This window comes from Biomphalaria glabrata, chromosome 8 (assembly GCF_947242115.1).
Source record: "Biomphalaria glabrata chromosome 8, xgBioGlab47.1, whole genome shotgun sequence".
Classification (NCBI taxonomy): Eukaryota; Metazoa; Mollusca; class Gastropoda; family Planorbidae; genus Biomphalaria; species Biomphalaria glabrata.
The window spans coordinates 13,042,922-13,057,364 of record NC_074718.1 but is presented as its reverse complement, the minus strand read 5'-3'; the positions used below and the strand labels follow the sequence as shown (position 1 = coordinate 13,057,364).

Here is a 14,443-nt window from a genome sequence, read left to right as displayed (position 1 = left end):
TCCAACTCCTTAGTCAACTCTAGCCACGCCCCCTAGATACCAAGACGCTTAGCCACGCCCCCTAGATACCAGGACGCTAACATTGTAGAAAAAAGTAATTAGTTAACTTCACAAAGATAACAATGAACCCTTGAAAATAACTGCCTCGTCAGAGATCGTTGAGATTGGGAGGGGGGGGGAGTTTAAAAATAGCGAGAACACGAGTAATGAGTTATTAATTAGCAGACGAGTGGGCATTTAATTAAATGTGGATGACCCAATGTATTGCCCACATGGAGGCTCTGAGATAGAACTGAGAGTTGGGAAAGTGAGAGTGAGTTAGGGAGATAGGAGGAGATAATGAGGATAGATTAAAAAACGAGGAAAGAGGAAGATAGACAGACAGACAGACAGACAGACAGACAGATAGATAGATAGATAGATAGATAGATAGATAGATAGATAGATAGATAGATAGATAGATAGATAGATAGATAGATAGATGATTAAAGAAAAACTGTCATGGAATACCCATATTGATGGAACTATCAAAAAATCAAACATAGAATTAGGGTTTATGAAAAGAAATTTCTATAAATCAAATAAGAACATAAAACTAAAATGTTATTTAACCTTGGTAAGTTAAATAATAGAATATGCATCCTCCGTTTGGGACACCTCAACTCAAGAAAACATTAAGAAACTGGAACAGACACAAAATAGAGCAGTGAGATTCATAACATACGAATATTCACATTTGACTAGAGTAACACCTTAAGTAAAATCACTAAATTTAGAAAGACTTCAGGTTAGAAGTAGCAATCATACATAAAACACTGAACCATTATCTTTAAATATATAAACAAAATTTAATAAAAATATTTAGAAAGACACAAAGATAAAGGCACATTCCTCGTTCCATATGCTAGGACAAATTTGTACAAATACTCCTTCTTGCCTAGTGCTATTAGAGCATGGAATGGGTTGCCTAAACTAGCCAGGAAAACCAGTGACTTGGCAGAATTTAGGTCGTTGGTTAATATGCATGACTAAATGCATGACGCGTAGGACGTAATCATCTTTTTTGAAGTAACGTCTGTATTATATAAGATAAGACAAGATAAGATAAGATAAGATAGATAGATAGATAGATAGATAGATAGATAGATAGATAGATAGATAGATAGATAGATAGATAGATAGATAGATAGATAGATGAACACATGAAGAAAAGAGCGAATAAAAAAAAACTGCTCGTGAAGAGAAAGTGCCTACACGAGACTAAAAAGATTTTCAAGGGCGTTAATTGACGTTCCAGATGAGCCACGGCAGGGGAAGGTAAGCAGTACGCAGTCAGTGTTCGGTGTGCCATGACTTACGGTCCATTTGTGGCCTCAGTGTGGGTTAGTTTAATGACTGGACATATGTTTGTTTGCTTTAGTTTCCCGGACCATTTGAAGAGGTGTTAGAGAGCACAAGAAGGGGGTAGTCTAGAGGTACTGACCTCCCGTAGCCAGCAGAGATACAAGCGCTGCCATCACAGAATTCAGAGACACAGAGAAATCAAGTGAAATGCATATGTAGGTCCCCATATATTCTGACAATTTTAAGTTCACCCCCCCCCCCCCGGTAGTGCTACGCCGATAGACGAAGCTCGTGCTTGGCAGGAAGTTGATTCTACATAGTCAATGTAGATGGAGTAACAACTCGATATAAACCTTTCTTTCAAAACAACAACATGTTATATGTAACATCCCAAGTGTCTAATTTAATAACACAGACTGCCGTAGTAAGACTATTTCAACAACTTTTGGAGAAGAATGTGAGGTCATATTGGTGAAACAGCTCACAGCCGCCCTGACATCCTACTCGTCAGTCGGCCTCGACCCTCATACGATGTGACCAGCCTCTCCCCTCTTTGTTCAAGTCACCACAGATTACTATTAATTACCACAACCAAGGGTTTGTGTTACTATAAATATATCCTGACAAATTGTTAAATTAATGACTCTGTCGATTGAAGGTTACTGTCAGTGGAAGAATATGTTGTTGTTGTTTTTACTTACAGAGGCAGAACGTGGGTAGGCCTACCAAATTTAAGGTAATCTTAAGTTATTTGTAGAAATTTATGGAGAGCGGGGGTGGGGGATTTGTATAGGTAAGTGCTCTGAGGTAATCATACAATGATTTCTGATGTAATAATATAATATCTGTTGTAAGAATATGGTACGATCTGATGCAATCTACGATGATATTTCCTTTAACGAATGTAAGCGTGTGATGTAAAAATTCGTTGCATGCATCCGAGCCTCGTTCTGAAACTGATCTAATTGCGGGACAAAATGAAAACGTTGGCAGCACTTGTGACCAAGATGTATGTTACCGCCATACTCTTTCATCCAAGTCGGCCACTAACATTGTTCGATGACTGGTGTATTGGTGTAACGTCAAGGGGAGGACGTTCTACATAAATTGTATTATGTTAATTAGGCTGAACTCTGGGAGGTCATGTCAATGCAACAGTACAAGAAGAAGCAACAGATGTTACCCCGGGCTTCATGCTGTCATTATAGAACCGCAGACGACAGTTTGGGTATATTAAGTATCGATACATAGGTAAGCGGTATCGATACCCACATTTACTTACACGGATATATAGAGTTCTATACCGATACCATAATCGAATATCAATCTCGTGGTATTGTGAAACATAGGGATGAAGTAAAGAAAGCACAGTTTCTGCCTCAGACATAAAGATCTATGGGTCGGGCTGTGCAGAAGTGACCCGAGGCAAACAGGTTTCTCTCTTCCACCTGTCCTTAAGTCTGTTGAACCGTCCGGTAACCACCCATGATCTGCCGACCGTTTTTCTCCATTTTTCTCCGTCTTTGTGCTTTAAATAGAATTTCTTTCAATGACAGGCCTGCCCGATCTTAATGTTGTCTTCCCATCGCTTTCTCTGTCTGCCTCTTCTTCTTTATCCTGGTACTGTTGCCTGAAAGAAGCTTTTTACGAGCTCAGAGGACTTTGGGATATGGACAACGTTTTAGTTTGCGTTTTTTTTTCCTTTAACAATTTTATGTTATTTGGTCAGCAAAATGACCAGCTTGACGCCCGCCCATCACAGCTTATTGAGCATTGCAATGTACAGGAAAACAAAAGTAGGATTCCGCAGGGCTTGAACCCAAGACTCTCGTTTCAGTAGCCGTAGACTCTCAACCACTTATCATTCATCCCAAATAAAGAATGCCTAGCACATTTTAGTGATATTGAATTTGTCTCATCAAATTCACTCTTGCTTTCTAGACTTTCGTCTATGATGCGCGCACCCAAGGATCGAGCAACCAATGCTATCCACTACTCCCGGTCAAGTGCCATCCCCCATTTGCACGTTATAAGATAAGTAGCCCTTTTCTTTCACAGTGTTCTTGTATACATGCCACTTATATTTATATACTTTATACATCTGTATATTGTATCTAGTAATGACCCTAACACCCAATTGTTTTTTTTTTTTTTTTGTCGCTTTACAGTAGTGAGAAGCTCTTTTTGTCTGCTTGCTCAAATATGGACATTACAGGTTTGGACTTGTGAATATGGAGGCACTGTGCAAATTGACAATGAAGGTCCAATTGTTACGAATTGAGAGATCCTCTTTAGTGTCCTGCTTTGAAGCTTTGGGGTCGGGGGTGTTGCTCCAAGATCAATCATTATAGAAGGCCTGAACATTGACCTGCCCAGGTCTGTACCCAGAGCTTCACACCTGGCAACGAGCTATTGGTCTAAACTGCCCACAGGCTGTAACGTTGCAGGTCAATGTTTAGGCCTTCTGTAACGGTTGCTCGCAGAGAAAGAGAGTAAAACAATCAATAAACTCTGATTGAAAAGGGAGACTATTCTGTGTTTTTCAAATACCTAGATTCTGTGTATTTTATGTTTGTGAAAACGTGACTTGCTGGCTTGAAACGGGATGTGCACAGATGTGTAGCCGTTCAATAGTCATTCAAAGGGATTTATTTACATGTTATAAATAAATTACCAAATTAAATAAAATGTGTTTCTTTGTATTGTAGGAGAAGTCAAGGTCCAAGGATATAACAGCGAACCCCAGATAGATTTCAGGGCTAATGTCACAGTGACACGACACGTATTGTCAGTCTCGCGAGAGCGCAAGGTATCAAATCTCGTATTCAAATAAATCTGGAGGCAACTAAGCACAACCAAGATGGCGGAGCTTCACACCTGCTGCGCAGTGTCATCCAATACGTCCAATTGTAGTCCAATGCACGGAACTCAAAATGTTTTTTTTAAATAAACAAATCTGATAGTCATCTTCCTTTCCCCCGGAGACCCAAGACGCTAGATTAAAATGAATGCACCACTAAGTGCCATCATCATATGTACATCGCGCCGCCTAGCGGGCAGATAAATAAGGTCAGAGTGTCACAAGAGTCAAACGAAAACATTCTTATAACTCTAGCTAAGCGAGGCTTGATAATGTGAGAGGCGAGCACCTCTGTTTCTCTGAGGCGTTGAAATTAGTAAGTCCCAGGAAGAATTGACAATATTAAATATATATATATATATACAAAGTGTTACTTCGTGAGTTGCCCCACTTCACTTGTATGTTGGCTACGCCACTAGATTTTGTTATTTTTGCGCTATGATATAAAGTTTCCTTATAAACTAGTTCAATGACAACCAAGAAACAAGAAAAAAAGTAAGCAATGACTAAAAGATACTTAAGAAAACCATATAAAAGAAAGCACCGCAATAACTGCTATATGCTTCAATACTTCAAGGTTTATCACCCCTTTTCTATATGGAAAATGTAATTAATTACAACTTATTGATTAACTAATTAGTTATTCTTTTTTTCATTGATTCGAGTATTGTCTTCGAGTATAAATAATTGTGTAAAATTTAAACTTCGGAAAATAGTAGGAAAAAAAAATCCCCACAGACAGCTCATCAGATTTTTTAAAACAAAAAACGGGATATCTTCGAATCTCATTAAAACTTTGAGACTGCGACCTGTCGCTAGGAATTGGCCATAAAGCGGACGAGATTTTACAGAACAAAGCCGAGTGTGCAAATCTATTTATACAAGACTCAGTGTGTACACGAATTGGTTGTTCTTACCTTTAAGATAGACATAGTTACAAAGTCTTTTGTTTGTTTGTTTGTTTTGTGCCATAACGCTACTGTACGCAGTTCATCATGGAATTCTAATTATAATCTTAGTAAATGACTTTAACGAATCGACATGTAATCCTTCAGTACAAGTAATAGCAGATTTAGACATTTTATTTTAACGCTTTTTTTTCTGTAAGAAATGTTTTATTGTTCAGTTATGCATTATGGAAGTGTATTTTCTAGTCTTTTGTTTGAATTAGATGATATCTCTAAAAACAAATTAAATTGAATAGCAATCTTTTCAGTGTGCAAGTTTTATGGTCCATAAATGTCATCGTGTGACAAAGAAAACTTTCGATATTTAAAAGAAAAAAAAAAGATTATAATTCTCACCAAATCTTATAACAAAGGTTTCTAGCTCCCCCCCCCCCTCATTTTCTACTAATCAAAACTCATTCCTTCACTCCATATAAATACCACAGACACTAGAATCGTCATTTAACACGGCCCGTTTCCGCACCCCCCCCCCCCTCAAACTTTAAACATTCAACAGAGGCACCATAAAAAAAGTTTGACTTTTCACTTAGAGAAATGTGCGCTTCCGGAATATCTACTCTCTCCCAGGTGAGATCACTCTCTTCCCCCCCCCCCCTTTTCCCTGTTTGGATCTTGCACGTGCGTAAAATCTACACTTACACACATACGCGCGCAAAGATGAGTATTGACTCCGTCAACAGCCCCAAGGGGATAAGGTTCGAGTTCCGGTATGAGCACCAAAGTTACAATGAGACGTAGGTAGGAGGGGAGAAGTTTCAAGTTTCAAGGTCTCATTGACATCGTGAGCACTGGATGAACTCACACTGACCGCAACACAAGAGTACGTCACGCTCTTTGCACTAGTCTTACCACACCAGGTACAAATGGGGCGCCAAAATGTTCCCCCCTTTACCACCCGCGTTTTTCACTCCCCATCTAACAAAACAAAACACGGATAGGGCGTCGACACGATCGGCAGGGGGGGGGGGGACACGGTGCGCACGCCACACACACAAATAAATCGGTAACGCCATGTTGATCACATGAATCGCCCGAGCGTTATTTTGCAATGCATTGCGCATGCGCGTGAATGAGACGGACATGATCGGTTGGCATCGGGACAATGTCGCAATATGAGCTGGCACGATGAACTAATGTATGCATGACCACACACCACGAGGTTTAGTTTCTATTACGTTGAGTCCTACATCCGGGATAAAGAAGTACGCGCTGAGAAAAAAAAAAGATACAGATACAGACGGACGAATAGATTGCTGGGACTAAATACAACACTATGAATCCCTTAAAAGCCCCTAGTGTATTAAATATGTTGGTTTTATGGCTTCTGATAAATATTTCACAGCATTTGGCATTGGTTGGTCTTATATGTGGTTAACCCAGGACCCTAGTTACCCAACTCTTCCTTATATTGAAGTTCTATAATTCTAAATTTGTTTCAACCTGTCATTAGATTTAATCTTCACTTATTCTTTTATTGCTGCTTGCTATAACCATATTTAAACATTTAAATTGTATGTATGAATAAGTAAATATACGTGTCATTGCCAATGAGGCACATGCACACAGAATAACAGAAGAGCTAAGTTAGTGTTGCAACATTACTGGACGAATCTGTCAGTTGAGTTTAAGACTATAACAAAATATAGAAGAATAAGAAAAAAACTATTTTCTTGATAAAATTATTTAACCTACTTCAAAATTATTTAACCTACTTCAAAATTATTTAACCTACTTCATAATTATCTGACCTACTTCAAAATTATCTGACCTACTTCAAAATAATTTAACCTACTTATAAGTCATTTGATCTACATCTAATTCATTTGATCTACTTAACAGTTAATTGACCTACTTCAAAGTTAAATGAATTACATCAAAGTTATCTTTACCTACTTTAAAGCTTTCTGAACCACTGCGAATTTATTTGACCTTGACCGGAGTTACTTAAGGCACCTTGAAACTATGAGAATCACCTTGAAAATATTTGAGCCACGTTGAAATTATTTGAACCACATTGAAGCTATTTAAACCACCTTAAATCTATTTGAACCACCTTGAAGCCATCTGAACCACCTTAAATCAATTGAACCACCTTGAAGCCATCTGAACCACCTTAAATCTATTTGAACCACCTTGAAGCCATCTGAACCACCTTAAATCTATTTGAACCACCTTGAGACTAACTGAACCCACATTGAAACTATTTGTTTATTTTAAAATTTTATGGCGAAAAAAAAAGAATCCCTCTTCATTTAAGTTTTCAAGTAATTGTGGAGCTCATAAATCGGAACCTAGCATTACCTCAGTAGATTGTTCGCTATCAATAATGTCATAAGTATTCATATTTTTCTTTTTAGAAACCAATCTACGGAACAAACTGTTTTTATAATTTTTTTCTTAATTATGCAAATTAAACATTTTTATAATTATATTTTAACTTAGAAAATAATCAGGAATAAAATAAATAGGAGGGTTTTTTTTTAGATCGGAAAACAATATACATTTTATAATAAAGGGAAGCTATCCAGTAAAAGCTTCTAACCATTTCATAATGAACAGCAGGAGATAGCTTCTTTTGGACTCTAAAGGTTTTGACACCCTGACCCATCTTACAGTGGTGACAAATCTTAAGACGTGAATATCTTTGGAACACGTGGTTTAAAGAAATAATTCTACAAGAATCTATTAAAACAAAGGGAATGTACACATACGACCCAGAGAAATACAGAGGGTGTGTACAATACGTGTACCCGAGTCTGTGGTGTTTTTGTTTTCTTGCAAAATTGAAGTATTAGCGTCATAGTCTGAGTTACGTCTAGACTGGGTTGCAGACACAGGTATTGTGAAATCGTTTCAAGATATATATATATATATATGTATTGGTTGGGGAAAAATCATTCTGGGTGTCGTATTCACAGAAAAAAAGCATCAGAATCTGACGCCCTGTAAAAGAAAAAAGCCATTCAAATGAAATAAAAAATATTTAGCTGGGGGCCAAATGCTTGATTTACGTGGTACAAGGGCGTTCTGGTAAGGTCTGCGATGGCGTCACCTTAGCTCACCCTGGAGTTCACCAATGCGCATAACCCTGAGAGCGCTAATGTATCCTCCCCCACACCCCCGGGCCTCTTTTTTTTTTCACCCACCAGCCAACTTGTTGTTCAGACCCGCTATTTCTCTAACTAGGTAATCAGTTATTCAGCCGTCGTGTTCGGTAATGCAAGTGGCGAGGATGCAGGCAGTTGCGTGTTAAAGGCGATGGTGGTGGGTGAGGGGGGGGGGGCTGCTGGGGCGCGGGAACATTCAGACTTCCACGATGCCACTCCAATTGAGAAAGAAAATCCATTACATGTTTGTTTAGGGGCATGAATAAGTGATGGACCTCACAATGCTTTCGTTTGGTGGTAGTGTCCCTTATCTCTGTATCTTTTTTGTTTGGGAGAGCCTTCATGGAAGTGTCTCTTCTTGACATTGGTCTAGACTACTCTAGACTACTCTAGACTCTAGAACAGTATTTCCCAGACTTTTTCCTTTACGGAACACTTCGCATATTCTAAGTATTTAGCGGAACATTTTTATAAATTTTTTTTTTAACAGATTATAATTCACGTGGTGGCCTACTAGTTAATTATTTCAGTTTTTGTTGAACCCCAATTCAGGCCTCGAGGAACACTAGGGTGCCTCAGAACACAGTTTGGGAAACACTGAGCTAGCGACCTGGATCAAACTTTTCTTTCAATGTCTCACACTGTTGTATGACACTAGATCTAAATAGGAAAAAAAAATGTTTTTATTGAGGACAATTTCTTTGTTTTAAGTCACCAAACAGAAGTCTCTCTTTCTGTTCTATTTGTATGTGTGTAAACCAAAGATGTCCATAGTCTCTTTTCATAGATTTTTTCGTCATCAAAAAGAAATCCATTGTCTCTTTTTATTTTTCTCTTGAGAATATCTTACCTTAGTAACAAAAAAAAAAACATTATTAGGTCTCCGTCCTTCAAAAGTCTCGAGAGGTTTTTTTTTTTTTTTAGGTTTCCAACTCTCCTTCAAATATGGAAAGTATTGAATCCCAAACCAACGCTCTTACTGTACAGTAGGCCTACTGGATAACAGTGGCCAAGGTTCGAACCCGGGATCAGCTTTATAACAGTTTAAATCGCATGCCACTGACCTAGAACACATCCATTCTTATTATAATTCTTTTGGTGAAATTTCTGCTGATTATTAAAATATTTTCTACGAGAATGAGAGAGAGAGAGAGAGAGAGAGAGAGAGAGCGAGACAGAGAGGGAGGAAGATAGATAATGTCCATTAACCCATAAGTATAAGACTAATAGTTAATTATATCAGTGACAGGGCATTAATCCTAAATAGACCTCTATATATTTATGTCTATGTATAAGGGATTCACTACATTACAGGACAAATGACTCCCTAAGACCCGTCACCTCATCTACATACTGACCCACATGTCGTGTCCAACCTGTGACGATACTTTATAACATACCCCATAACGTCAAAGACCGTTCAAATAAATAAGTATCGAGGTCAATCCAGCGATGACCCTGACGCCATTTAAGGTCTTTGTCTTGCATTTCGGCTGGACGGCGATAAGACCGGCCGGTAAGTGGAAAAGGGGGGGGGGGGCGGGGGGTTAACATCCCGACCTCTCCTAGTTGGGGAGTTCAGAACTTTTATTACCCTGCGGCCAACATTTCGCTTAATAGATACTGGGCCGCTAAGGGCCATAACTCTTAGCAATTTAAAGAGTTCACAGTCTCAACATAATAAAGAATTATGGAGAGGGGGGAGGACTATCCATTAAGTGACTTTTCAAAATCTATAGGAAGGAAAGAGTTAACTATCCATAGACATAAATGACATTAATGGATATTTAGTTTAATGAGGATATAAAATACACAATTACATTTTAATGTCTTTAACTGGGAGATAAACATGTTAACATTACCATCGTCTAAATATATTATGTATACCACAACTTTTTTGGTAGCAATTAGTGTTCTATTTTTATAACTATGTAAAAAAAAAGTATAAAAAAAGTATATACATATATATAAACCTCAACCAACGGGGGGGGGGGGGGAGTGTAAAAAGTACTACCTGTAATCTGTATATCAAACATGGGAGCTATCAAACAAATTACCAATTATCTCCGAATCTTTAAATTTATACTTTACCGATTACAAAATGACAAACACACAATTGAACTGTTTGTTGATTAATAGAAATCTCTGCTACATATGAAGACACCAAAAAAAGATCATTTCCCTACAATAAATACATACATATAAATATATGTAATCATGAACATTCTTCATATTGATGTATTTTATGGCTACGAACTGTAGTTATATCGTAGACTTCATACAAACTCGTGGAAGTAACAACAGTTGTAGGTTTATGTGGACCTGTCAAAGTGACCTCCCTTTAACATCACAGTTTCAGATCTTTCGTTTATCTTTGGTGATACGGGGGGGGGGGGTCGCCATTAATATAAAGTTGCTTTTGCCCCAGCAATAACATTTATATTATCTTATATTATTATTTATTTATTATTTACATTTTCATTATCAATGTCTCTCTTCTTTAGCAGGGGAAAGTAAAGGCGGTTGGTCGTTGTGCTCGCTACATGACACCCTGCTCTTTAACCACTGGCTAAACAAAAAAAAAACAGATGACCTTTACATCATCTGCCCCATAGATCGCAAGGTCTGAAAGGGAAACTTTTCTTTTACCGACCCCACAGTATCCAAACACTCCCTTAAACACCCCCCCCCCATTCCACACACACACAAGCGTCCCCCACACATCTCTACACACTCCATACACTCACACACACACACTACAAACATCCCCCACACATCTCTACGCACTCCACACACACACACCACACGCTTGTTCCCCGCTGTCACCACATTTTCCTGTCCCCCACAAACGAAAATTGACTAATACTGCTCTGGGTGGAGGTTTAAAAAAAAAAAGATGTTTTCTATTAAATAATTGCCCCCCTTATCCACCCCCACGCCCATACCTTTTTTTCCATGGCAACACCGAACAAAATGGCAATGTGTAAAGTCAAGTACCCGACGAGAGGTAATACATAAAACAGCGGGATGTGGGGGGGGGGGGGAGCAGAACAGAACAAGAACATTGGAGATTTGTACCATTACCATAGACCATGACACGTGATCTTGGGTAAAGGGGAGGGGTGGTGGATACACTGAAGGGTGCTATGTTATAGATAATAAGATCTGACAGAGATATATAGAAAAAATAAAGGGGGGTGGCGCTAGGGTGGGGGGGGGGGGGAATCGCGATGACTCTTTTGTTTAGATGTTGCATCGTAGATGTTGAAAAGATTCGAAAAAGCAACTATGTTAGCATCATGAGTGCCAACTACAATTTAAAAGAAAAAATTGCAGATTAATGATAAAATTTAATTTAACGTCAATTATCTGTGTAAATTATTACATTGACAAAAGTTTTTTTTATAAGATTTCTTTTTTTCCTCTTTTTAATATCATTTTTTTGTCTTCTAAATGCTTCCCTCCCTTGGGTACCTATAATTGGTATTGTAAGCTGCCAGAGATTAGAGTCTCCTATATTTATTAAAATCACTAAGCATTGTCCTTAAAAATATTTTGCTTGAAATTAAAAATGTATATTGATTTTTTTTTGTTAGCGGTCCATCCCTGTATTACACACACATGGCACAATGAAATTATTTTTTTTATTACTTGGGTTGTTGCTTGTTTTTAGGTGGACAAGTCATTGTTTGTCTTTTTTTTTAATAAACCTGTTTACAAGGTAAACAACCACAAAAAAGAAAAAAGAAATGTAAAAAAATAAAATTATATTATTAAATAAAAATAATAAAGTATTTAAAAAAAACACCGCTCCACAAAGGCAGTAGTCCTACGAACATTTGCCCCGAACAATTAATAAACGAACATAAATAATCCCCGCGGTGAATGAATTACGCAACATAAAACTAGACGCTGGGACGAAAAAAATGACAGCAATTAACAGGCAACGTTGAAATAGTCATTTGGCAAGTCAACACATAAACCACGGCAACAAAACATCGGAAAATCAATAAAGTTGTTGCTGTTGAATGGTTGTATTTTATTGTTGGTTTATTTCCTGGCGTCCTGGAGGACGAAGAAGTCCAGTTGTAGTTGTGCAGGTCATTAACATATTGATTGTTTCGTATACATGCTTTGCGATTTTTCATTTTTTGACACGTCAGCACTATTGATCCATAGCCCCTGATATGACACTCCTCCAGGACCTCCGCACACTGCTAAGGCCGCCTCTGATAATATTTTAGCCATATTACGTAATTACGGTCTACAAACTCCAAGTTTGAAAATAATTTCACTATTATGTAATTTCAAAGCTTTTTTTTTTTTTTTAAATTATCTAGAATACGCACATCCCTGTTAGCGTGTCCTGGCTAAGATTAAGAGGTTAACTCTTTCTCTCCGTAATTATTTACCACATTCTGGTGGAATCAACGTTGGTATCGTCATTTAGGAGAGAAAGAGTTAAGACAGTATGTAACGTTCATTTATAAGATCTACATCATCTACATGGTCAATGTTCAACAGTTTCAAGCAGCATTCACTCGTAGAGAAACTGTGTCTCTATAAGCTTCATAGATGTCTGGCAATCTTTTTGTAGTTTTTGAGGAGATATTATCAATGTGAGTAGTAATCAAATTTACGACTTTGAAGTCTGTTGACTTAGCTCTCAGCTTCAATACTGTCTATGAGTCTCGTTGTCGTAAAAGGGTAGCTGTTTATTTATGACTCTCGAAGGACTTTTGTGTCGGCGTGGTTCACTCGTTTGGGGCTCCGCTTTATGAGTTTGACCAGGTCGTAAACTGTACGCAAAGTGGACAATTTTAGGTTTGTTCATGGTACACACATACATGTAAACATACGTATACACACACACATAAGAACACAGACATGTTGGTCAATAGTTACAGTATTCTGAGAAAGAAAATCCAGGAATAAAGATTGACATACATATAATACTACATATAATACGAGTTTGCCTGTTAAGCATAACATAGACAGAATCTAGTTAGAAGATTAAGGGACTTAGATACAGCTTTTATACTAACATTATTTAGTGTTGATGTTGTATTATTGGCAATGATTTTTGTTCTTTAAAATATCTTTTGTCAGTCTAGTTTTTAGGACTTATCCTGTCAGAATTCCAGAAGTAATTTTTGGCAGGTATATTGAAATTAAAAAATTCAAAGGCGTAGCTTGAGGGTGCATACATTTTTTTTAATATGCATAGCACGAAACAAATAGATAGCTAGATAGATGATTCATATTAAGGACCCGCAACTCATGTTTCCAGCAAAGAAAAAGAAAGTGGGAAAGAGATAAACAGAGAGAGAATAGAGGAGAGAGGGGGAAGAGAAAGTGAGAGAGAAGAGAGAGGGAAGGAAGAGAGAGATGGGAGAGAAAGAGAGAAGAGAAAGATGGATAAAAGAGAAAGAGAGAGAGAGAGAAAGAGCGAGAGAGAATATAAATAGAGAGAGAAGAGAAGGAGAGAGAGAAGAAAAAGAGAGATACAAGAGAAGAGAAAGAGAGAGAATATAAGAATAGGAGAGAAGATAGATAAGACAAGGGGAAGAGAAAAAGAGAAGAGAAAGAAGAGAAAAAGAAATGTTAAAAAGAGAGGGAGGAGAAAGAAATAGAAATAAAAAGAGACAGAAAAGAAGAAAGAGAAAAGAGTGGGATTGAGAAAGCGAGAGAAGCGAAAAGAAAGTGAAGAGAAAGAGAGAGAGAAAGTTGAGAAGAGAAAGAGTTTAAGGGAGAGGAGAACGAGAAAGAGAGTGGGAGGCAGCTACATCAGCTCGACAAGTTCCTGTTTTTTGTGGGTGTAGTCATTCTGGCTCCGTTACAAAGAATCTCCAGGTACGTTCCAGAAAGTTCATTGAAGGTAAATGTTCATTGTTGTGTGACTTTATTGACGCTGACCTTTAACCCACCAGCAATGCAGCAGAAGACAGTGACTGATCGTTCGCTGGGCATCCACTTCTGCCACCAGTAGAGTCCGCCAGCGCCAACACACACACACACACACTTTGACCTTACTCCCTCGAACATAATCCACAGTAGTATTGTCAGGAGTCCCTGAGGTGAGGGATATGTGTTTGTCTCGACAACTAGATGTGTTTGTAGGCGCGCGTGTGTGTGTTAAGAAGAAGAAAGGAACCAACATTCCA

The 14,443-nt window shown here is 38.0% G+C and overlaps 1 protein-coding gene across 1 annotated transcript in view; it reads right to left on the bottom strand.

The window, feature by feature from the left end:
* LOC106050363 (extracellular matrix protein 3-like) overlaps window positions 1-14,443 on the bottom strand; it is a 256,618-nt gene that overhangs the window by 100,293 nt on the left and 141,882 nt on the right. The gene's annotated exons all lie outside the window — the stretch shown is intronic.